This window comes from Cervus elaphus, chromosome 17 (genome assembly GCF_910594005.1).
Source record: "Cervus elaphus chromosome 17, mCerEla1.1, whole genome shotgun sequence".
NCBI classification, from domain to species: domain Eukaryota; kingdom Metazoa; phylum Chordata; class Mammalia; order Artiodactyla; family Cervidae; genus Cervus; species Cervus elaphus.
The window spans coordinates 30,039,217-30,065,335 of record NC_057831.1 but is presented as its reverse complement, the minus strand read 5'-3'; the positions used below and the strand labels follow the sequence as shown (position 1 = coordinate 30,065,335).

At 37.7% G+C, this 26,119-nt stretch overlaps 1 long non-coding RNA gene across 1 annotated transcript; it reads right to left on the bottom strand.

Moving 5' to 3' along the window:
* Positions 1-428: 428 nt before the first annotated feature.
* Positions 429-25,238, bottom strand: LOC122673471. Its single transcript, XR_006334689.1, has 3 exons — positions 25,089-25,238; positions 17,416-17,422; positions 429-439 (listed from the first exon to the last, which is right to left on the bottom strand). It is a non-coding gene; the product is annotated as an uncharacterized LOC122673471 (long non-coding RNA).
* Between the last annotated feature and the right edge of the window lie 881 nt (positions 25,239-26,119).

The following is a 26,119-nucleotide window of genomic DNA, read 5'->3' as shown; positions in this document are numbered from 1 at the left end:
CATCTCTCTTCTATTATATAAAGAGCCAAAGAAAATTTTTCTATCATGATTAGAATTTGACCTTAGGGAAGATAATTTTATAGACAAGGAAACTGAGCTTCAAAATGTCAAATTTACTTATCCAAATCAAGATATTTTAATAATAAAATCAGCAGCAATAACCATGTCTTCTAGGATCTTTCCAAGACAACCAGAAAACAGAATAGGAGATTACTGTTATCAGTTCCACTTTTGATATGATTTGACTTAACCCAACCAAATAAACTTTGGCTTATTTATCTTTAAATAGGGCATGAATAAATACAGTTGCTATCAAGCATCACATTGTGAATGGTATCAAATGACCTAATACAATGCATGGAATATAGTAAGTGCACGAGAAACAGGATTTTTGTACTAAGTTCAATGCTTTTTCTTTTAGGTCATATCACTTTGCTATCTCCCTTTTAGTTTACTCTTTTCTCTTCTGCAAAAATTACTCTTTTTCTTTTCTTTTTATTATTTTACTGTCTTTTCTCTCCTTCAGTGTCCCTGCTCAGACTTCAGAGGCTGGCGAAATCTTTTCTACATCTCTTAGTGACATTTCCTATCTGCAGGCTTGTCTGAAGTTGAGCAGATGCAGAAGTATACAGCGACGGGCCTTGCAGAGCGCTCTGCTCGTCTGCATGCTGAAGTGGCCCAGAGCTGCAGCAGCTCCCCTCCTGCAATTGTTTGGAGTCTGAACTCTCTGCAGGACTTGACTTTTGCCTATGGCACCATCACAGGGGCGCTGCCTTTCTCTGGCCATTGGCAGAAAACACAGAGCTTAGCAGGTAGTCGATAAATATTTAGGAAATGCATAAAGGAATAAATGATTGCATAAATATAGAAGTCCTTGCTTGTCTCACTAGGCAGGGTGGGGAGGAAATGTCTTTATACTGGAATCAGCATCCTCCAGTTGGTGATTTACTTGTGGGCCCATCTGTGTAGGACTGGATGAAACAGCAGCCTCTCCCAACATGTAGAACCAGCTGCCTCCCCAACCCCCTCCTGATATTTCTAACCTCACAGAAGGGCAAAGATACCCAAGTGTAATCAGTCCTCTATAAAGACACCATCAAATTCAAGAGCCAAAGTCACAGTGATGTTTGGGGGACATTTCTGAACACCTGCTGCTGAAACTTTCACCCCCCACTCCCAGCTCTCACATATAGCTACAGTCTATTTCATTACAAAGTGCTCATGCTGAGATCTTAACTCTCACTTACATTTTTTTTCACATTAAATTTATTTTTTTTAAATTTTTTATTTTATTTATTTATTTTTTTTTTATTAGTTGGAGGCTAATTACTTCACAACATTTCAGTGGGTTTTTTTTTCTTTTTTCTTTTTTTTAAATTTATTTATTTATTTATTTTTTCAGTGGGTTTTGTCATACATTGACATGAATCAGCCATAGAGTTACACATATTCCCCATCCCGATCCCCCCTCCCGCCTCCCTCTCCACCCGATTCCTCTGGGTCTTCCCAGTGCACCAGGCCCGAGCACTTGTCTCATGCATCCCACCTGGGCTGGTGACCTGTTTCACCATAGATAATATACATGCTGTTCTTTCGCAACATCCCACCCTCACCTTCTCCCACAGAGTCCAAAAGTCTGTTCTGTATTTCTGTGTCTCTTTTTCTGTTTTGCATATAGGGTTGTCGTTTCCATCTTTCTAAATTCCATATATATGTGTTAGTATGCTGTAATGTTCCTTATCTTTCTGGCTTACTTCTCTCTGTGGGTTTTGTCATACACTTACATTTTGACCTGAGCCTGAACAGCAACCTATCTCCCTCAAGAAAGTTAAGACAATATGGTATTTTCAATAGTACTTTTGTTATATTAAAAGATAGTACAAAATATAATACAATAAGTAGATAAATACTCATGTTTCAAAATTGTAGTTTTCTATCCCTTCCAGGTGATGAGAATTCGTCTTTGTAAGCATCTCCTTTAACTTCATGCTTCCCTTGGTTGTAGGTGGTTTCATTGGACAACATCTTTTCTCCTAACATGTGCTGGGACACTTGGGACATCTCTTTCACTTCAAGGTCAAAGCTTCACCTCAATTTCTTTATACCCTCTAAATCAGTACAAAACTCCATCCCAAATTATGCTTTCCTCAGTCAGTGGCCAGGCTGTGGAGTTTGAAGAAATGTGTGATCTCAGTCTCCTTCTTCAAAATATCTATTTAGCCCAATGCTGCATAATTTCCTGATTTACTTCCTAAGGCACCTTTTTAAACTCACATGCATGCATGCATGCATGCTAAGTCACTTCAGTTGTGCCTGACTCTTTGCAATGCTATGGACTGTAGCCCACCAGGCTCCTCCGTCCATGGGATTCTCCATGTAAGAATACCGGAGTGGGTTGCCATTTCCTTCTCCAGGGGATCTTCCCAACCCAGGGATCAAACCCACATCTCTTAAGTCTCCTGCATTGGCAGGCAGGATCTTCATCACTACTGCCACCAGGGCAGTCCTTAACTCACATGAACAGAACTGGTTAATGTCCACTCATTATTCAGTTTCCCATCAAATTACTGCCACATCACCTTATTTGTTGTTTCTGAAATAACCAGTGACTCCTCCAAAAGACGGAGGGTGGGGTGGGGAATTTCTCCCTTACCTGGGCATATTATTTGTTTGCATATCTATGCCTATGTTTATAGTGTGAAAACATTGAGGATGGCTTCCACGGTTTTGAACTTTGTATCACCAGATGCTAGAACAGCAGAGCAGAGCTCCCCACAACCCCAAATACTACAGCCCTTGATTTGTATGCTAGCTTAGAAATATACTAACCTCAACATTCATCCATTTGAGTCCTGCACACATAGTAACAGTGGGATCATGTGCTCCAGCTCACCCAGTTTGTTTGCGTGCATCTGGTTTATCAGATCAGATCTGGATTTGGTATTAAGTCTACCCTTTCTACTCTCCTGCATCTTCCCTATAAAAACTACAGTTCTGGTGTGGGACTCCTTCCTTGCCCATGGAGATTTTCCATATCATACTAGCCAGTGCTACTGGATTGTACATTCTGACTTCTGCCAGTCTTCCCATTTTCATAATCTCCCAAAATAAAACTGGGGTTATAGGACTTCTATGTTTCTCATATAACTGAGGAATAAAATAAAAATGAGAATTTGGCAGAAAGAGAGGGACAGAAGGAAACACAGAAGGAAATGGAGAAGATATAGTTACCTTATATGCAGAGTACACCATGCGAAATGCCATGCTGGATGAATTGCAAGCTGGAATCAAGATATCAACAGCCTCACGTATGCAAATGACACCAGCCTAATGGCATAAAGTGAAGAGGAGCTAGTTGAAAAGCTGGCTTAAAACTCAACATTCAGGGGAGAACAAGATGGTGGAGGAATAGGTGGATGTAGAGTACATCTCTCTGCACAGATACATCAGGAATACACCTTCAGACACAGAAGTGCACGCAGAACACCAGCTGGGAGCGGACAGGAGTACCTGACCAGCAGAAAAGAACCACGCAAAACTTGGTAGAATGAAGGGACTAGGGGGAAAAACAGGAGTGTCAGTAGGACTGGCCCTGCCCTCAGTGGGTGGGGGAACTGAAGTGAAGTGAAGTTGCTCAGTCGTGTCTGACTCTTTGTGACCCCATGGACTGCAGCCTCCCAGGCTCCTCCATCCGTGGGATTTTCCAGGCAAGAATACTGGAGTGGGTTGCCATTTCCTGGGGGAACTGAAGCAGGGGTCCAATCCCCACATGGGGCAACTGTCTGAGTCAGAGGAGAAACGTTTAAGGCTGAGAGTGAACCAGCTGATATGTGATAGCCTAAATGGAATGAGAATCAGACAGTCCTTGCCACAGCTGTATATACCCTGGGCAGGGATGCAGGTCCCCTGGAAGGCACAACAGCTGGGAGCTGGAGTTTAGGGATTGTGGAGCAATCCCAGGGCGAGGGCTGCTGTTGGCTGTGGAGAGACAGATCAAGGGGATGTGAGGGAGGAGACTGTGGTGGGAAATGCCTTTGGAGGAAAGCTGGGCAGCCATGGAAACAAGGTGATACTGCTGAGTCATGAGTAGGGGGTGGAGCCACCACCACAGCTTCTCTGTCCCCACCTGCCAGCATCGGCAACAAAACAACAGAGAGGCTGGCCCATCAAATGCCTGACACTGAACTACAGACAAGGACCCCAGCCAGGGTGCCCCTTTAAGTGCCTGATGTGCTGATCTACAGTGTAGGACCCCAGCCAGGGGGGTCTCCTCTATGTGCCTGACACACGGAATGCACCAAACAACAGAGAAGGACCCCAGGCAAGGGAGCCCTCTAAGTGCCTGAATGGGCAGAGCCCCAGAGAAAGACTGTCCAGAAGCCTTCTGATCGCCAGTTACAAGAGGCTTGAAAAAAGACTCTGATAGGGCCATAACTCCTGGGGTGGAGGCAGTCCGTGTCCCTGCACACTTCGCACCACCAGGGTCCCCGCAAGCCAAGCAGCTGTGCCACCTTCACGCTCAACTCTCACTGGGGCAGAGCTGCCACAGGCAAAGAAACCTCACATCTATGTGTGTAGGGTTCACTTCAGTTGTGTGCAACTCTTTGCAGCCCTGTAGACTGTGGCCTGCCAGGCTTCTCTGTCAGGGGTTTCTTCAGGCAAGAATACTGGAGTGTATTAGCCAATACTGGTTGCCATACCTTTCTAGAGCACTGTATTTCCTGTTGCCCTAGCCACCAACTCCCCTGAGGACCTGGTGCTGTCAGAACCCCTGCGACCCAAGCAGCTGCACCACTTCCACGCCTGGCCCTCAGGAGCAAACCCAAGTCCTCCAGGGCAGCCTCAGGAGCAAACCCCAGTGGGCGATCCACATGCAGAGGTGGAAATAAAACCACAATTGAAACCCAGGGGCAGTGTGGCTAAGGAAGAAGACCCCAAACCTTCCCACCAGCTGCACAAGCTGAAGATTAAATCCACAGGATCAACTAGGCAGACTCTGTGTCTATGGAACATATAAAAGGGCATTGAGAGCTCCCACAAAAGAAAACACACTAGTTCTGCTAGCTGTGGACATTGGGGGCAAGAACACACAGGAGTAGGACCAGGTCAGACTCTGAGCTGCCCCCACAGCAGGTCCAGAGACCAGCACAGTGTTGGAGGGCCTCCTAGGGAGGTGAGGTGGACTCTGACTCCCAGCGAGGGAAAGGACTCTGACAGCAGTGACTCAAGAAAAACACTTATTATTCTTATGTTTTGACTTGTTCTGTAGATTCTTTTGTATTTTTTCTTTTTCTTTTTCCTTTATTTCCCTGCTCTGTTGTAGTTGTTGATTTTAATTGGCACTATGAAATCTAATTAAGCTTTTGAGCTTTTTTTTTTTCCCTCAGTCACATTTTTTATTGCTGTTATAAACCTCTGCCTCTACATTGGGCTTCTGGGCTTTTACAGTTCTGTGGAGTTTTCTTTTTTTTTTTCCTTTAATTTTAATTTTTAAATTATTTTTCCTACATTTACTCCCTTGTTTGCTTTCCCTGTTTTTTCCCCTTGCAATTAAACTTTAATATATAAATCTTCTTTATCTACCTCTTTTTAACTTTGCATATCTATTCTTTCTTTCTTTACTTTCCTTCCTTTCCTCTCAACATATTTGTTAGGTTTGTTTTCATTGCCTTCTTCCCCAGTTGGCACCTTGCTTTAGTTTTGTTTTCCAGTTTGTACTTTAGTTATTTTTGTTCTTAACTGGTAGATATAATTTTTGGTTTCCTTTGTTTGCCGGATCAATCTATTGTATTTTATTTTTGTTGGACTGTTTTGATTTTGCTTATGGGTGTATATGTATATGTGTATATTCAGTCACACTTTTTATTGTTACTATAAACCTGTGCCTTTACATTGGGCTTCTGCAGTTTTGTGGAGTTTTCCATTTTTATTTTTTCTTCCCTTTTTTTTTTCTTTTCTCTTCTTTATAATTTTAATTTTTTAAACCTATTATATTTTTTTCTATATTTATTCCTTTGTTTGCCTTTCCTACTGTTCTTTTCTCCTTGCAGTTAATCTTTAATGTATATAAATCTTCATTTACCTCTATTTAATTTTCAATATCTATTCTTTCTTTCTTTTCTTTCTTTCCTTTCCTCTCAACATATTTGTTAGTTTTGTTTTCAATGCTTTATTCCCCACTTGGCAGCTTGCTTTAGTTTTGTTTTCTGATTTGTGTTTTAGTTGGTTTTGTTCTTAATTGGTAAATATAATTTTTGATTCCCTTTGTTTCCTGGGTGAATCTACTGTACTTTATTTTAATTTGACTGTTTTGACTTTGTTTATGGGTGTATATGTACATGTGTATATTCCATTATTTTAAACATTATTTGCCTGATTTTGTAACAGCCATTTGTCTGGAGTTCATCTTTGGTTTCTTGTTTTTGGGTATTTGTTTTAATCTCACTTAATGCCATAACAAACCACTTGTGGAATCTTTGTTTCTAACCAGAGATCAAGCCCTGAGCCTTTGGAGTGGGATCACTGACTCCATGACCCTAGACTACCAGAGAACTAACCCTAGGGAGTATCAAATAGTAAGAACTCACCCTAAGGAAACCACTTGAATACAGCACCCAGCATCACCCAACCACCAGAAGCACTGTGCTGGACACCTCATCTAAACAACAAACAAAACAAAATTACAAACCCAATCATAAGCAGACAGGATTACCACCTCAATCAGCCTTGCCCATCATAGGAAAAACAAACAAACAAACAAACAAACAAAAACCCAGCACAAATCTCACCCTATACAAAACTTACACAAACTTTTGGATCAACCTTAAGAGGGCAGAAAACAAAAGGAAGAAAGAATTCAACCTTGAAGCCTGAGAAAAGACCTCAAACAAAATAAGTTTAAAAAAATATAATGAAAATGCAGAGAAACACAACACAAATGAAGGAACAAATCAGAAACACAGAAGTCCAAATAAATGAAGAGGAAATAGGCAAACTACCTGAAAAAGAAAATTCAGAATAAAGATAGTAAAAATTATCAAAAATCTTGAAACAAAATGGAGAAAATGCAATAATCAATTAACAAAGATCTAGAAGAATTAAAGAATAAATGTATAGAAACAAACAACACAATTACTGAACCTAAAAACACTCTGGAAGGAACCAACAGCAGAATATCCAAAACAGGTCGACTCAGTGACCTGGAAGATAATATGGTGGAAATAACTTCTGAAGAGCAGAATAAAGTAAAAAGAATGAAAATAACTGAGTCTTAGGGAATCAAAGTCTTAGGGACCTGTGGGACAATATCAAATGCACCAACATTCAAATTATAGGGGTTTCAGAAGAAGAAGACAAAAAAAAAGGGTAAGAGAAAAATTTTGAAGAGATTATAGTTGAAAATTTCCCCAACATGGAAAAGGAAATAGTCAATCAAGTCCAAGAGGCACAAAGAGTCCCATACAGGATAAACCCAAGGAGAAACACACCAAGACACATACTAAGCAAACTAATAGAGACTAAACACAAAGAAAGAATATTAAAAGCAGCAAGAGAAAAGCAACAAGTAACATACAAGGGAAACCCCATATGTTTAACAACTGATCTTTCAGCAAAAACCCTGCAGACCAGAAGGGAATGGCAGGATATATTCAAAGTAATCAAACGGAAATATCTACAACCAAAATTACTGTACCCAGCAAGGATCTCATTCAAAATTGATGGAGAAATAAAAAGCTTTTCTGACAAGCGAAACTTAGGAGAATTCAGTACCACCAAACCAACTTTACAACAAATGTTAAAAGGACTTATATAGTCAAGAAATACAAGAGAAGGAAAAAGATCTATAAAATCAATCCCAAACAATTAAGAAAATGGCAATAGGAATAAATATATCAATAATTACTTTAAATGTAAATGAACCAAATGCTCCAACCAAAAGCCATAGACTGACTGAATGGATAAAAAAACAAGACCCATATCCGCAAATCAATCAATGTAATACACCACATTAACAAATTGAAAGATAAAAACCATATGATTATCTCAATACATGCAGAGAAAGCCTTTGACAAAATTCAACACTCATTTATGATTAAAACTCTCCAAAAAGCAGGAATAGAAGGAACATACCTCAACATAATAAAAGCTATATATGACAAACCCACAGCAAGCATCACCCTCAATGGTGAAAAATTGAAAGCATTTCCCCTGAAATCAGGAACAAGACAAGGGTGCCCACTCTCACCACTACTGTTCAACACAGTTTTGGAAGTGTTGGCCACAGCAATCAGAGCAGAAAAAGAAGTAAAAGGAATCCAGATAGGAAAAGAAGAAGTGAAACTCTCACTGTTTGCAGATGACATGATCCTCTACATAGAAAACCCTAAAGACTCTACCAGAAAATTACTAGAGCTAATCAATGAATATAGTAAAGTTGCAGGATATAAAATTAACACACAGAAATCCCTTGCATTCCTATAGACTAACAATGAAAAAACAGAAAGAGAAATTAAGGAAACAATACCATTCACCATTGCAACAAAAAGAATAAAATACTTAGGAGTATATCTACCTAAAGAAACAAAAGACCTATACATAGAAAACTATAAAACACTGATGAAAGAAATCAAAGAGGACACAAACAGATGGAGAAACATACCGTGTTCATGGATTGGAAGAATCAATATTGTCAAAATGGCTATTCTACCCAAAGCAATCTATAGATTCAATGCAATCCCTATCAAGCTACCAATGGTATTTTTCACAGAACTAGAACAAATAATTTCACAATTTGTATGGAAATACAAAAAACCTCGAATAGCCAAAGTAATCCTGAGAAAGAAGAATGGAACTGGAGGAATCAACCTGCCTGACTTCAGACTCTACTACAAAGCCACAGTCATCAAGACAGTATGGTACTGGCACACAGACAGAAATATAGATCAATGGAACAGAATAGAAAGCCCAGAGATAAATCCCCGAACCTATGGACACCTTATCTTTGACAAAGGAGGCAAGGATATACAATGGAAAAAAGACAACCTCTTTAACAAGTGGTGCTGGGAAAGCTGGTCAACCACTTGTAAAAGAATGAAACTAGAACACTTTCTAACACCATACACAAAAATAAACTCAAAATGGATTAAAGATCTAAATGTAAGACCAGAAACTATAAAACTCTTAGAGGAGAACATAGGCAAAACACTCTCCGACATAAATCACAGCAAGATCCTCTATGACCCACCTCCCAGAATATTGGAAATAAAAGCAAAACTAAACAAATGGGACCTAATGAAACTTAAAAGCTTTTGCACTACAAAGGAAACTATAAGCAAGGTGAAAAGACAGCCCTCAGATTGGGAGAAAATAATAGCAAATGAAGAAACAAAGGATTAATGTCAAAAATATACAAGCAACTCCTGCAGCTCAATTCCAGAAAAATAAATGACCCAATCAAAAAATGGGCCAAAGAACTAAACAGACATTTCTCCAAAGAAGACATACAGATGGCTAACAAACACATGAAAAGATGCTCAACATCACTCATTATTAGAGAAATGCAAATCAAAACCACAATGAGGTACCATTACACGCCAGTCAGGATGGCTGCTATCCAAAAGTCTACAAGCAATAAATGCTGGAGAGGCTGTGGAGAAAAGGGAACCCTCTTACACTGTTGGTGGGAATGCAAACTAGTACAGCCGCTATGGAAAACAGTGTGGAGATTTCTTAAAAAACTGGAAATAGAACTGCCATATGACCCAGCAATCCCACTTCTGGGCATACACACTGAGGAAACCAGATCTGAAAGAGACACATGCACCCCAATGTTCATCGCAGCACTGTTTATAATAGCCAGGACATAGAAGCAACCTAGATGCCCATCAGCAGATGAATGGATAAGGAAGCTGTGGTACATATACACCATGGAATATTACTCAGCCTTTAAAAAGAATTCATTTGAATCAGTCCTAATGAGATGGATGAAACTGGAGCCCCTTATACAGAGTGAAATAAGCCAGAAAGATAAAGAACATTACAGCATACTAACACATATATATGGAATTTAGAAAGATGGTAACGATAACCCTATATGCAAAACAGAAAAAGAGACACAGAAATACAGAACAGACTATTGAACTATGTGGGAGAATGTGAGGGTGGGATATTTCAAAAGAACAGCATGTATACTATCTATGGTGAAACAGATCACCAGCCCAGGTGGGATGCATGAGACAAGTGCTCGGGCCTGGTGCACTGGGAAGACCCAGAGGGATCGGGTGGAGAGGGAGGTGGGAGGGGGGATCGAGATGGGGAATACGTGTAAATCTATGGCTGATTCATATCAATGTATGACAAAACCCACTGAAATGTTGTGAAGTAATTAGCCTCCAACTAATAAAAAATTAAAAAAAAAAAAAGAAGAAGATAAGTGGTAAAAAAAAAAATGACACTTTGAAGTGTTTTGTACAATCTTCTAAAAAATAAAGTCAAAGAAATCAACAACAACAACAAAAAAAAACAAGACCCATATATATGCTGTCTACAAGAAACCTACTTCAGACTTAAAGACACATACAGATTGAAACTGAGAGGACAGAAAAATATATTCCATGCAGATGGGAAGCAAAAGAAAGCTGGAGTAACAATCCTCATATCAGACAAAGTAGACCTTAAAATAAAGAAGATTACAAAAGATAAGGAAGGACACTACATAATGATCAAGGGATCAATCCAAGAGGAAGACATAACAATTGTAAATAGCTATGAACCCAACACAGGTGACCTCAATACATAAGACAAACACTAACAGATATAAAAGGAGAGCTCTATAGTAACACAATAATAGTAGGAGACTTTAACACCCCACTCACACCAATGGACAGATCACCAAAACAGAAAATTAATAAGGAAACACAAGTCTTAAATGATACATCAGATGAGATGGATCTCATTGATATCTTCAGGACATTCCATCCAAATGCAGATGAATACACCTTCTTCTCAGGTGCAATTGGAACATCTTTCAGGATAGACCACATCTTGGGTCACAAATCAAAGCTCAGTAAATTTAAGAATATTGAAATCGTATCAAGCATCTTCTCCAACCACAATGCTATAAGACTAGATATCAGACAACAAGAAAAAAACTGTAAGAAACACAAATACATGGAGATTAAATAACACATTTCTAAATAACCAACAGGGTACTGAAAAAATCAAAAGGGAAATAAAAAAATTTTAGAAACAAATGACAATGAAAACATGACAACTCAAAACCTATGGAAAGCAGCAAAAACAGTTCTAAATGGAAGTTTATAGTAATACAATCCTACCTCAAGAAACAAGGAAAACATCAAATAGAAAACCCTAACTTTACACCTAAAACAACTGGAAAAAAAAGAAAAAAAAAATCCCCAAATTAGTAGAAGGAAAGAAATCATAAAGATACAAGCAGAAATAACTGAAAAAGAAATGAAAGAAACAATAGTAAAGATTAATAAAACTAAAAGCTGGTTCTTTGAGAAGAGAAACAAAATTGACAAAGCTTTAGCCAGAATTATCAAGAATAAAAGAGAGAAGAATCAAATCAACAAAATTAGAAATTAAAAAGGAGAGGTTACAACAGACAATGAAGAAATATAAAGGATTATAAGAGACTATGATGACAACTATATGGCAATAAATGGATAACCTGGACGAAATGTACAGATTCTTAGAAAAGTTCAACCTTCCAAGACTGAACCAGGAAGAAATGGAAATTATGAACAACCCAACTACAAGCACTGAAATTGAAGCTGTGATCAAAAACTTCCCAAAAAACAAAATCCCAGGACTGGATGGCTTCATGGGAGAATTCTTTCATTTAGAGAAGAGCTAATGACTATCCTTCTAAAACTCTCAAAAAATTGCAGAGGAAGGAATATTTCCAAACTCATTCTGTGAGGCCACCATCACCGAGATACCAAAACCACACAAAGACAACACAAAAAAGCAAGCTACAGGCTAATATCACTGATGAACATAGATGCAAAAATCCTCAATAAAATTTAAGCAAACAGAATTTAGCAACACATTAAAAAGCCCATACATCATGATCAAGTTGGGTTTATTCTAGGGATGCAAGGATTCTTCAATATATGCAAATCAATCAATGTGATACACCATATTAACAAACTGAAAGATGAAAATCATATGATAATCTCAATAGATGCAGAAAAAGCCTTTGACAAAATTCAGCACCCATTTATGATGAAAACTCTTCAAAAAATGAGCATAGAAGGAACCTACCTCAACATAGTAAAGGCCACATATGATAAGCCTACAGCAAACATTATTCTCAATGGTGAAAAACTGAAAGCATTCCCCCCGAGATCAGGAACAAGACAAGGGTGTCCAGTTTCCCCACTATTATTCAACATAGTTCTGGAAATCTTAGCTACAGCAATCAGAGAAGAAAAAGAAATAAAAGGAATCCATATCAGAAAAGAAGGAGTAAAGCTTTCACTGTTTGCAGGTGACATGATACTGTACATAGAAAAAACCCTAAAGACTAGTATCAGAAAATTCCTAGAGCTAATCAGTGAATTTAGTGTTGTTGCAGGATAGAAGATCAATACACAGAAATCACTTGCATTTCTATGTGCTAACAATGAAAAATCAGAGAGAGAAATTAAGGAATCAATCCCATTCACCATAGCAACAAAAAGAATAAAATATCTAGGAATAAACTTACCTAAGGAGATAGAAGAATGTACACAGAAAATTCTAAGACACTGATGAAAGAAATCAAAGACAACATAAACAGATGGAGAGATATTTCATGTTCCTGGGTAGGAAGAATCAATATTGTGAAAATGACTATACTACCAAATGCAATCTATAAATTCACTGTGACCCCTGTGAAATTACCAATGAGATTTTCCACAGAACTAGAACAAAAATTTTCACAATTCATATGGAAATACAAAAGACCTGAAATAGCCAAAGCAGTCTTGAGAAACATGAATGGAGCTGGAGGAATCAACCTTCCTGACCTCAGATTATACTACAAAGCTACAGTCATCAAGACAGTATGGCACTGGCACAAAAACAGAAATATAGACCAATGGAACAAGATAGAAAGCCCAGAAATAAACCCATGCACCTATGGGTACCTTATATTTGACAAAGGAGGCAAGAATATACAATGGGGCAAAGACAGTCTCTTCAATAAATGGTGCTGTGAAAACTGGACAGCTACATATAAAAGAATGAAACTAGAACACTTCCTAACACCATACAGAAAGATAAACTCAAAATGGATTGAAGACCTAAATGTGAGACCAGAAACTATAAAACTCTTTGAGGAAAACAAAGGCAGAACACTTGATGACATAAGTCAAAGCAAGATCCCCTATAACCCACCTCCTAGAGTAATGGAAATAAAAATGAAAGTAAACAAGTGGAACCTGATTAAACTTAAAAACTTGCACAGCAAAGGAAACTATAGGCAATGAAAAGACAACCCACAGAATGGGAGAAAATAATAGCAAATGAAATAACTGACAAAGGATTAATTTCCAAAACACACAAGCAGCCCACACTTCTCAATACCAGAAAAACAAACAACCCAATCAAAATGTAGGGAAAAGGCCTAAATAGACATTTCTCCAAAGAAGACATATAGACGGCTAAAAAACATATGAGAAGATGCTCCGCATCACTCATTATTAGAGAAATGCAAATCAAAATTACAATGAGATATCACTTCACACTGGTCAGAATGTCCATCATCAAAAAGTCTACAAACAATAAATGCTGGAGAGGATGTGGAGAAAAGGGAATGCTCTTGCACTGTTGGTGGGAATGTAAATTGATGCAGCCACTATGGAAGACGGTATGGAGATTTGTTTAAAAAAACTAGGAATAAAACCACCATATGACCCAGCAATCCCACTCCTAAGGATATAATCTGAGGAAACCAAAGTTGAAAAAGAGACATGTATCCCATTGTTCATTACAGCACTATTTACAATAGCTAGAACATGGAAGCAACCTAGATGTCCATCAACAGATGAATGGATAAAGAAGTATTGGTACATGCACACAATGGAATATTAGTCAGCTATAAAAAAGAATGCCTAAAAAAAAAAAAAAAAAAAAGAATGCCTTTGAGTCCGTTCTAATGAGATGGATGAACCTAGAATCTATTATACAAAGTAAGTCAGAAAGAGAAAGATAAATATCATATTCTAACGCATATATACAGAATCTAGAAAAACAGTACTGAAGAATACTTACAGGGCAGCAATGGAGAAACAGACATAGAAAATAGAGTTGTGGACATGGGGAGAGGGGAAAAGAGAATGAGATGCATGGAAAGAGTAATACGGAAACTTTTATTACCATATGTAAAATAGATAGCCAATGGGAATTTGCCTAATGGCCAAGAAACTCAAACAGGGCCTCTGTATTAACCTAGAGGGGTGGGATGGGGAAGGAGATGGGAGGGAAGCTCAAAAGGGAGGGAATATATGTATACTTATGGCTGATTCAGGTTGAGGTTTGACAGGAAACAACAAAATTCTGTAAAGCAATTATCCTTCAATAAAAAAATAAATAAAAAAAAACCCCTAAGCATTCAGAAAAAAAACTAAGATCATGGCATCCAGTCCCATCACTTCATGGGGGGAAAATGGAGATAGTGACAGACTTTATTTTCTTGGGCTCCAAAATCACTGTGGATGGTGACTGCAGCCATGAAATTAAAAGACGCTTGCTCCCTGGAAGAAAAGCTATGACAAACCTAGACATCATATTAAAAATCAGAGACATTACTTTGCTGACAAAGATCCATCTAGTCAAAGATATAGTTTTTCCAGTAGTCGTGTATGGATGTGAGTTGGACCAAAAGAAGAATTGATGCTTTTGAAATGTGGTGCTGGGGAAGACTCCTGAGAGTCCCTTGGACTGCAAGGAGATCAAATCAGTCAATCCTAATGGAAATCAATCCTGAATATTCATTGGAAACACTGATGCTGAAGCTGAAACTTTAGTACTTCGGTCACCTGATGTGAAGAATTGACTCATTTTGGAAAAGACCCTGACACTGGGGAAGATTGAAGGCACTAGGAGAAGGGCACAAAAGAGGATGAGGTGGTTGAATGGCATCATTGACTCAACAGACATGAGTCTGAGCAAACTCCAGGAGATGGTGAAGGACAGGGAAGCTTGACGTGCTACAGTTCATTGGATCTCAAAGACCTGGATGACTTAGCAACTGACCAACAACAATAGTTTTAAAAGTACAGGGCAGGAAAAATTGTAAAATTAGACTGAGTCAATTCCAAGGGTGACAATCTCGTAGATAAAAAATGTTTCAGGCTTGTCAGGGAACATCCATTTCATTACTGCAACTTCCTACCCTCCAGTATCTGCTGCTGCTGCTGCTGCTAAGTCGCTTCAGTCGTGTCCGACTCTGTGCGACCCCATAGACAGCAGCCCACCAGGCTCCGCCGTCCCTGGGAATCTCTAGACAAGAACACTGGAGTGGGTTGTCATGTCCTTCTCCAGCTGCAGTATCTGAGGTCACCAATAATCAAATACCTAAAGAGGGTGCCCACTTCCATTTCCACTCTTCACATTTTCCTGTTTATTTCTTTCATCCCCACCACCAGACCTCTCTCTGTTCTCCAACTAAATGAAAGTGTCTTAAAGTCATGAATCTTTCTTATATCCTACAGATTCCATAGTGCCTCTTACAGTCCCTGACACACACTAGGTACCCAGTTACTATCTGAATGACTAAATGCAAAAGTGTTACTTTTAAAGAACCTGGACTTTGAAATTCTCCATTCACTCAGTCTTTCCTGAATTATTAAATATTTATAATTATTAAATATTGGGACATTGATAATGATTTCATATTTCCATTTATTACAAACAATTACTAAAGTTAAATTCTTGCTTCATTTTGTAAACATTATTAAGGAAACATGTCATTTGGAGAAGAACATTTTAGAGTAGTGTTTGATAACCAATATACAAGCTAAGGGAGGGACAAAAAAACCCTGGTGCACTTGTTATGATAATGACCATGTTAGAATGTGAGAACTACCCTAAGGAAAATTATGTATTCAGACAATAAAAACCTCACTAGAGTACAATGAACAGAATACACACCAGTGGCTTAAATGCTCATATGAATGGGGTGTTACAGTCCACACATTAATAATCCATGCTTGAATGTCAGCTTAAGTGGATGATGCCCAATACTTAAAATGCCATATTGAAATATATTTTTTGCTCAAATTGATTAAAACAAAAATTATACCATTATAGCATTGTCATGCAGCATGTTCTAACTCATTTAATAAAATTAATATTTTGCTTCCTCATTTCCTGTCAAATGAAATAAAGTATTATTTATTTTAAAAGAAATTAAAACCAAGACAGAAGATAAATACATAGATACCTTACATTAGCATTGTCTATGTAAAGACAAACCCTAGAGCAGAGAATTCATGTACACACACGTACATATATATACAAACTCTCATATATAATTCTTATGATAGCTGGTAAATCAGTATAAGTGGCAGAGATGACATAAGGCTGAAAAACTGGCAAAAGTTATAGTATTTTCTAAAAAAAAGGAGATAGGTAAATCCTACATATTTCATTTGGTAAGCTTGTATCAATCCATGGAAAAATTATAGGTCCAATGAGTCGTGAGCTTATATGTTTCCAAGTTAAAGTTCACTAGTGTTCAGCATGAATCTTAAGAAAACTTTATATTTAAAAGTAACACCATTTTATTTTAGGATAATTGTCTAGATTATCCCAAGGGAGTGACACAGATAGAAGGTTAGTTTTTTTCTGATATATGTCTAGACAAGATGATAAAATGTGAGCTATACAATAACTAAAGGGAGAAATTATGATCAGTGTTATTAGTAAAACAAAGTCAATCCAACAAATGTTGTTGAACCTTCAGTGACTGCAGAAATGGATCTTTCTGATACTGAGTGCTGTGTATATTTGAAGAGTTTCCTCATTAAAGTACAGACTGATTCTCGAGGATGGGATTTTCCAGGCAAGAGTACTGGAGTGGGTTGCCATTTCCTTTTCCAGGGGATCTTCCTGACCCAGGGATCAAACCCAGGTCTCCCGCATTGTAGGCAGACACTTTACCATCTGAGCCACTAGGGAAGTCTCTCCAGGATGCTAGCTCTGGTTAAAATCATTGAAGGCAGGGAATCCTTAAGATGGTGTGATACATGTTACTATTGCGCTTGGACCCACTATGGTCCAGAACAATTAAGAGGAATTAGAAATTCAGTACAGTTGGATTAAAAGTTTGGTATCAGTAACTGGAATAAAATCACCTTCTCCATACTCTTTCCTCTTCCCCAGCCTGAGGGTACCTTGGACATTTAAACTTGAATTGAGGTAATGAGGACATGTAAGGCTACCAATGGCTATTAATACCTCTCAAGGTTGTCTTAAAATGGATTATCTTGCTAGTGGAACACTGGACTAGATCAGAGATCTTCAAACTTCCTTCAGTTCTGTTCAGTCACTCAGTCGTGTCTTACTCTTTGCGACCCCATGGACTGCAGCATGCCAGGCCTCCCTGTCCATCACCAACTCCTGGAGTTTACTCAAACTCATGTCCATTGAGCCGATGATGGCATCCAACCATCTCATCCTCTGTCGTCCCATTCTCCTCCTGCCCCCAATCTTTCCTAGCATCAGGGTCTTTTCAAATGAGTCAGCTCTTCACATCAGGTGGCCAGAGTATTGGACTTTCAGCTTTAACATCAGTCCTTCCAATGAATATTCAGGACTGATTTCCTTTAGGATGGACTGGTTGGATCTCCTTGCAGTCCAAGGGACTCTCAAGAATCTTCTCCAACACCACAGTTCAAGAGCATCAATTCTTCAATGCTCAGCTTTCTTCACAGTCCAACTCTCACATCCATACATGACTACTGGAAAAACCATGACTAGATGGACTTTTGTTGGCAAAGTAATGTCTCTACTTTTTAATAAGCTATCTAGGTTGGTCATAACTTTTCTTCCAAGGAGTAACCATCTTTTAATTTCATGGCTGCAGTCACCATCTGCAGTGATTCTGGAGCCCCCAAAATAAAGTCTGTCACTGTTTCCACTGTTTCCCCATCTATTTGCCATGAAGTGATGGGACCAGATGCCAAAACTTTTGTTTTCTGAATGTTGAGCTTTAAGCCAACTTTTTCACTCTCCACTTTCACCAAGAGGCTCTTTAGTTCTTCTTCACTTTCTGCCATAAGGGTGGTATCATCTGCATATCCGAGGTTATTGATATTTCTCCCAGCAATCTTGATTCCAGCTTGTGCTTCTTCCAGCCCAGCATTTCTCATGATGTACTCTGCATATAAGTTAAATAAGCAGGGTGACAATATACAGCCTTAACGTACTCCTTTTCCTATTTGGAACCAGTCTGTTGTACCATGTCCAGCTCTAACTGTTGCTTCCTGACCTGCATACAGATTTCTCAAGAGGCAGGTCAGGTGGTCTGGTATTCCCGTCTCTCAGAATTTACCAGTTTATTGTGATCCAAACAGTCAAAGGCTTTGACGTGGTCAATTAGAAAACAACAACATACACACACACACACACAAGATCAGCTTGATTAAGCATACCTGTATCTAACTTGGCTTCCTATCTCACATCCCCCTTCACAACTGCCCTTTTCTTACTTCAGAAAAAAAAAATCCCGCTTCTCTTTCATCCTGTGTTGCAGCCACTGTTGAATTTAGTGTAGAAGGCCCACTTCAGCACTAAATCAAATGACCATTACAAATTTTGGTATTTGTCCTGATGAAGTAAACTAATCTATTAACTGTAGCAACTTTATTTGCAAATCACATGGTTTCTAATCCTCTGTTTTCAACGAAATTCAAAAGTACCTAACTGATTGCTATTCGATAGTAGATCAAATAGAATAGAAATAGCAGTGAACTCTATCTTATTATAGCCATAAATAATATTCATCCCTACATATGTAAATTAATTGGGGAATAAAACTACATTTATCTCATTAAGAGATGCATTCTAATAAAATTTTGCTATTTATAGTAACTATCATAAAACATGTAATATATTCAAGTTTTATTACTCAAGTTTGTATTACAAATAGTTCTAACTCAATCCAAAAGAAATTTTTATGACTTGAGAACCTTGAAGTCACAAGAAATTTTTAAAATTATATTTCAATTTACACAAATATTCCCTTACTGAAAATTATGATAGGGGATCTACAAAAGATAAAACTTAATAATATTACATATTAATAAAGTTATCTGGGTAATTAGAAGGGATATATGAGTTCAAGAGAAAGTTCATGATGTTAAATTTCTGACTGTATTTTAAAAATATGAATGATAGCAAGGATAAGGCTGCTATGATATTTAGATTCCACTTGTCACATCTTATTTTTTATTCATTTTTTATTGGAAAATAGAGTCATTTTGTGATTGGGTTATTTATTTATTTATTTATTTTTATATTGAGCTGTATGAGATGTTAGTATATTTTGGAGATTAATTCCTTGTTGGTTGCTTCATCTGCAACTATTTTCTCCTATTCTGAGGGTTGTTTGTTTTGTTTGTGGTTTCCTTTGCTGTGCAAAATCTACTTGTTACATTTTGAAATGAAACAAGACTTTTAAAAAATGAATCAAAAATTACATGTTAGAAAATATAAATTACAACTACTTAAAGTTCATTGGAAGGACTGATGCTGAAGCTGAAACTCCAATACTTTGGCCACCTCATGCGAAGAGTTGACTCATTGGAAAAGACCCTGATGCTGGGAGGGATTGGGGGCAGGAGGAGAAGGGGACGACAGAGGATGAGATGGCTGGATGGCATCACCTACTTGATGGGCATGAGTCTGAGTAAACTCCGGGAGTTGGTGATGGACAGGGAGGCCTGGCGTGCTGCAATTCATGGGGTCACAAAGAGTCGGACACGACTAAGAGACTGAACTGAACTGAACTGAAAGTTTTATGAAGAAATTTGGCATTGACTAAAAATTATAAAATTGTGTGAAGGAATAATACAGTCTTTCAGAATTCATAGTACCTAAGTATTGAAGCAAAAGTTCAAAGATCATTGCACTGGTTCTGATTTATTTATAGGATGCTTCTTATCTGCAATAAAAGGAAATTTATTCAACTAACAGAAATTACAATAAAAAACAAAGATTAATACAAATGAATAAAACCAGAAGTGACCATCTGGTCCAGCTTTTAAGTAACTGTCCAGATGGTATTATTTCTTTTAATTTCATGAGCTGAGACTTATTTATTGTACAAACTAACAATTGTTCTACCAAACGAACTTGTTATGTGAAAAGAATCTGTTGTGAATATGAAGTTACAATTAGCATTTATTTACTAAAAATCTGATAACTGCTCAGCCTATAGAAAAATAAATAAGTGCAAAAAATTACAGTATTTCCTTCTTATTCACAGTGTCACTTTCTGAGGTTTCAGTCACCTGCAGTCAACCCAGTACAAAAATATTAAATGAAGGTTTCCAGAAATAAACAATTCATATGTTTTACATTGCATGTTTTTCTGAGTAGCACAATGAAATCTCACGACATGAACCCTGTTTGTCCTGTGTAATCTGTCTATAACTCACTTAGCAGCCATCGTGGTCATCAGATGGACAGTCTTGGCATCACAGTGCTTGTGTTCAAGTAACTGTTAGTTTACTTAATAATGGTCCCAGAGTGCAAGAGTAGTGATACTGTCAGTTCAGATGTGTCAAAGAGAAGCCATAAGTGAAGCCATAAGTCTTTAAGTGAAAAGGTGAAAGTTCTCAACTTGGTAAGGAAAGGAAGCTTGCTGAGGTTGCTAAAATCTATGGTAAGAAGGAATCTTCTATCCATGACATTGCAGAGAAGTAAAAAGAAATTTGTACCAGTTTTGTTGTTGCGTCTGAAACTGCGCTAGTTATAGCCACAGTGTGTGGAAAGTGCTTAGCAAAGATTAAAAAAAAAAGCATTAAATTTGTACGTGAGGGGCTTTCCTTGTGGCTCAGAGGTAAAGAATCGGCCTGCCAATGCGGGAGACACAGGTTCGATCATTGGTCAAGGAAGATCCGACATGCTGCGGAGCAACAAAGCCCAATGTACCACAACCACTGAGCCTGTGCTCTAGAACCCGGAAGTCACAACTGCTAAGCCCACGTGCTGCAACTACTGAGCCCATGTACTGCGACCTCTGAAACCCGTGTGCACTAGAGCCCAGGCTCCACAACAAGAGAAGCCGCCGCAATGAGAATCATGCGCACGGCAGCAAAGAGTAGCCCCCACTCTCTGCAATCAGAGAAAAGCCGCACAGCAACAAAGACCCAGCACAAGCAAAATTAAATAAATAAAAATTATTTTAAAAAATGGTTCACATGAAAAATAAATCTTAAAAAAATTTGTATCATAAGGTATTTTGAGAGAGAGACTACAGTCATGTAACTTTCATTACAGTATATAGTTACAACTATTCTATTTCATTAATATTGTTAATCTCCTACTGTGCCTAATTTATAAATTAAACTTTATCATAGGTATATGTGTCTAGGAAAAAGTAGCATACATAGGGTTTAATACTATCTGTGGTTTCAGGCATCCATTGGGAGTTTTGACACCTATTTCCCAAGAATAAGGGGAGACTATTGTATTTAAATGTGATCCAGTTCAAAAATCTACATACTTATGAAAACATATATATATGTGTGTGTATGTGTGTTTATATACAGTATGTGATTATTGCATACCATTATTAAATATCATATAGATGTAATATTAATCATTATTAGTTATTAAACTATATAATACATACCATAGATGTCAAATTTCTTGTTAGGATAACATATTACCTACATATAGCAAAAATTATTGACTGTAAAATTGTTGTTAGCTTTTGATATATTATGATATACATTTTTCTTATGCACATTCAATTTTTCTATTTCTATCCATATCAATTTCTTTTAAAGAATTCTTACAGGTCCTATTTTATCTATTATTAGAAGATCCAATAAGAAAAGATGCAAAATAATACATTTCAAAATGAGAAATTTCTTGACATTTTCCATTATACTTATAATGACAGTGTTAATATTTATAGCAGTGATTAAGTTTAATAAAAGCTACTATAGCTTATAATGGATTCTGATTCAGCTAGACTCCATAATTAATAATTTACTCAATAATCCTGTAGTATTTAGACTTCAGTTTATCAGCCATAATGGCTATAATATTATTTGATCTAGGTTTAACAAACAGATTAAAATTATAGCTGCACTTAATAATTGGACATGATTTTGTTTCATGTGCTTAAATATATTTTTAGATTTGTACTGACAGACTTATTAGATGTGAGAAAATAGCCATATTAATGTGGTAGGTATTATTATCCTAATTAAAATTGAAAAGTTCCTCAGTTTGGAACTATCTTTTAGAAAACATGTGCATTCCTTGGATGAGCCACACTTTATACAAAGAGCACTTGACTTCCATGTGCAACATTATCTATGCTTCTATGTGAAAACCAGACTTTATTAAAAAGTATTTGAGTTTAAATAATTGTTTTGAATCCTGCTTGGAAATTAGAAACATGCTGATAATTATTGTTTTTAATCAATGTAAGTGTACCATGGCAAGGATCATTTATATTTTTGATCATTATGTTTTTACTATGAAAATCTTGAGGTTCGCATGTAATGGGAAATAATCACATAGGTAGAAGCATGAGATCTGAATGAGGAGAACCCAACTTAGGTATGTGACTTTTCCTCAGTCAATTAAGTTTTTAAAATAATTTAAAGACAATATTTAGATTGTAGAAAGCTGTAAACCCACTACATGCTGGGCTGGTGATATCACAATTGCAGTATTGTGTTGACTCTTAGCCTCATAAATTTAAAAACTACATACATACATACATACGCACGTACATGATGTAGTACTCTCCAAGTGAAGGCATACATTTTAGGATCAGTAGCAAACTAGAATGCCTCCAAAAGGGGCATTCAGGATTATAAAAAGCCTAGAAAGCATGCTGTACATGCTTGCTTGCTCAGTTGCTTTAGTTGTGTCCAACTCTTTGCGACCCTGGACGGTAGCCAGGCTCCTCTGCTCATGGCATTCTCTAGGCAAGAATGCTGAAGTGGGTTGCTATGCCCTCCTCCAGGGGATCTTCCAGAACCAGGGGTTGAAACCATGTCTCCTATGGCTCTGACATCACAGGTGGATTCTCTGCTGAGCCACTAGCAGCTTAGATTGTTTAACCTTGAGAGTGGACTCAACAGAGCTACCTTTAAATACTTATATAATTCCTAAAATAATAAAAGGACTGGATTTTTCCTGTGATGTTCCAGAATTCAGAACTAGGATTAATAATGGGAGTGAAAAGAATATAGGTTTTTGTTTTATCATAAGAATTACTTTCAAAGCGCAGTTCTTTGGCAATGGAATAAATTGCCTCATAAGCTAGGGGGCTACTCAAAGTGGAGCTATCTCAGCCAATCATCTTTTAGAAACATTAAGAAAACACAATAAGCCCTAGAATTTCCATACATTTTAAGGTTTTTATAGTACTTTGAGATTTCTTTAAAAATTCTAAAGTTTCACACATGGATTGTTTAACAAGTTTCTCTTTACTTTGATATATGGTGACAAGATGGTTTTAATTTTGAATGTGCTTTCATTCATTCAGTCAACAAATATTTTTTGAGCAGTTACTACATGCCAGGTGTTGAGTTAAAAGCTAGTGTAGGATGGAGAATCAAACTAGACATAGAGATCAGAGATTGTATGGGCAGATATTACTCAGTAGTCATACAAACAAACAGGCAATCACAAACACTGATAAATGGAATGGAGAAAGTGCATGGTACTCTGTGAACTTGGGCTTCCCTGGGAGCTCAGCTGGTAAAGAATCCATCTGCAATGCAGGAGACCCTGGTTTGATCCCTGGGTCAGAAAGATCCCCTGGAGAAGAGATAGTCTGCCCACTCCAGTATTCTTGGACTTCCCTGGTGACACGGATGATAAAGAATCTGCCTACAGTGGGATAGACCTGGGTTCGATCTTTGGGTTGGGAAGATCCTCTGGAGGAGTGCATGGCAACCCACTCCAGTATTTTTGCCTGGAGAATCCCACAGACAGAGGAGCCTGGCAGTCTACAGTCCATAGGGTCACAAAGAGTTGAACATGACTGAAATGACTGAGCATGCACGCATGCACTTTGCAACCTTATGCAAACAAGAGGAGTTTCTTTCCTCTACATCACTACCATCTAGGGCAGCCGTCATCATCTCTTACCTGGAGTACCACACAGCCTACTAAAAATGGGCTCCCTGTTTTCACTCACACTGAACTCTTAACCTTTCTCAACTCCACAAGCATAATTTCCTCAAAATGCAAATCATAACTCCACCCTGCCTGAAATCCGGCAATGCTTCTGACTGATAGAGGGTGCGACAATATGAGAGAATAGCACTGAAACATGTATATTACCATATGTAAAATAGATGACCAGTGCAAGTCTGAAGCTTGAAGCAGGGCACTCAAAGCTGGTATTTTGGGACAACCCAGAGGGATGGGGTGAGGAGGGTGGTGGGAGGGGGGGTTCAGGATGGTGGGACACATGTACACCTATGGCTGATTCATGTCAATGTACGGCAAAAACCACCACAAAATTGTAAAGTAATTAGTCTCCAATTAAAATAAACAAATCAATTAAAAAAAAGAAAAAAATCCACCATTCTTATCATGGCCTAAAAAGATTTTTATAATACAGTCTATTTACATACCACTTTATTTAAAATATGTAACCAACAAAGGCTTCCCTTACAGCTCAGTTGGTAAAGAATCTGCCTGCAGTGCAGGAGACCTGGGTTCGATCCCTGGGTTGGGAAGGCCCCCTGGAGAAGGAAATGGCAATCCGCTCCAGTATCCTTGCCTGGAAAATCTCATGGACAGAGGAGACTGGTGGGCTGCAGTCCATGGGGTCGCAAAGAGTCGGACACAACTGAGCGACTAACACTTACTTACTTAACTAACAAGGACCTGCTGTGTGGCACATGGGACTCTGCTTAATGTTACGAGGCAGCCTGGATGGGAGAGGAGTTTAGGGGAGAATGGTTACATGTATACGTATGACTGAGCCCCTTTGCTGTTCATCTGGAATTATTACAACATTATTAATCAGCTATATCCCAATGAAAAATAAAAAGTGTAAAAAATATATAGTCCATTTCTATCTCCATGGCTATCTCAAACCATTTTCCCATATTCCAGTTACTCTGAGGTTTTTCAGTACTGGGCCATTATCTTCTGCGTCAGGGCCTTTGAACATACAGTTCTCTCTTTTTGCTAAGGTCTACATCCCTTCTCCCTTCATCCAGTTAATTCTATCAATATAAACTCACATATTGCCCTCTTGTACACAATCATAAGTCACTCAGTCATTTACTCAACAAATATTTATTGAGCTCCTAATATGCACCAAGCATTATTCTAATTGTTTGGATTACAGGAGCAAACAAAACAGGTCAGAGAGACTTGCCCTCGAGGGAAAATAAACAAAGATTCCTGCTAGTTTATACTATGCTTAGAAAGTTAAACCATGACCTAGATGCTTAGATCAAATTGTTAATTTTACTGGCTATGCAACTGTATTCCCACAGACTTTTTCAAGGTTAAGGTTTCTAATAATTCTTCAAAATGCAAGGTTAGACAGAAGCCTATATAAAAAATGGTCCTATGACAAAAACACACTACTCTACATTTACAATTTGTAGACAACGTGGCTCATTTCATGCCTTGTGATTTCACAACTCTGTGGTAGTACACTAAAATATGTGTATATTTGGACATATATTTTTTATGTATATACATTAATAAGTACAGTGCATATGTATGTTATGTATGACAACATAAGTAGATTATATACCACAGAAGGATGTAAACTAAAATTTTACCTTGAAAGTATTAATGGATTTATTCAAAATTATCTTACTATTTGGGAAATTTAACTTATAGATAATGATTATAAATTTTACTTCCTTTGAAGCAAGTG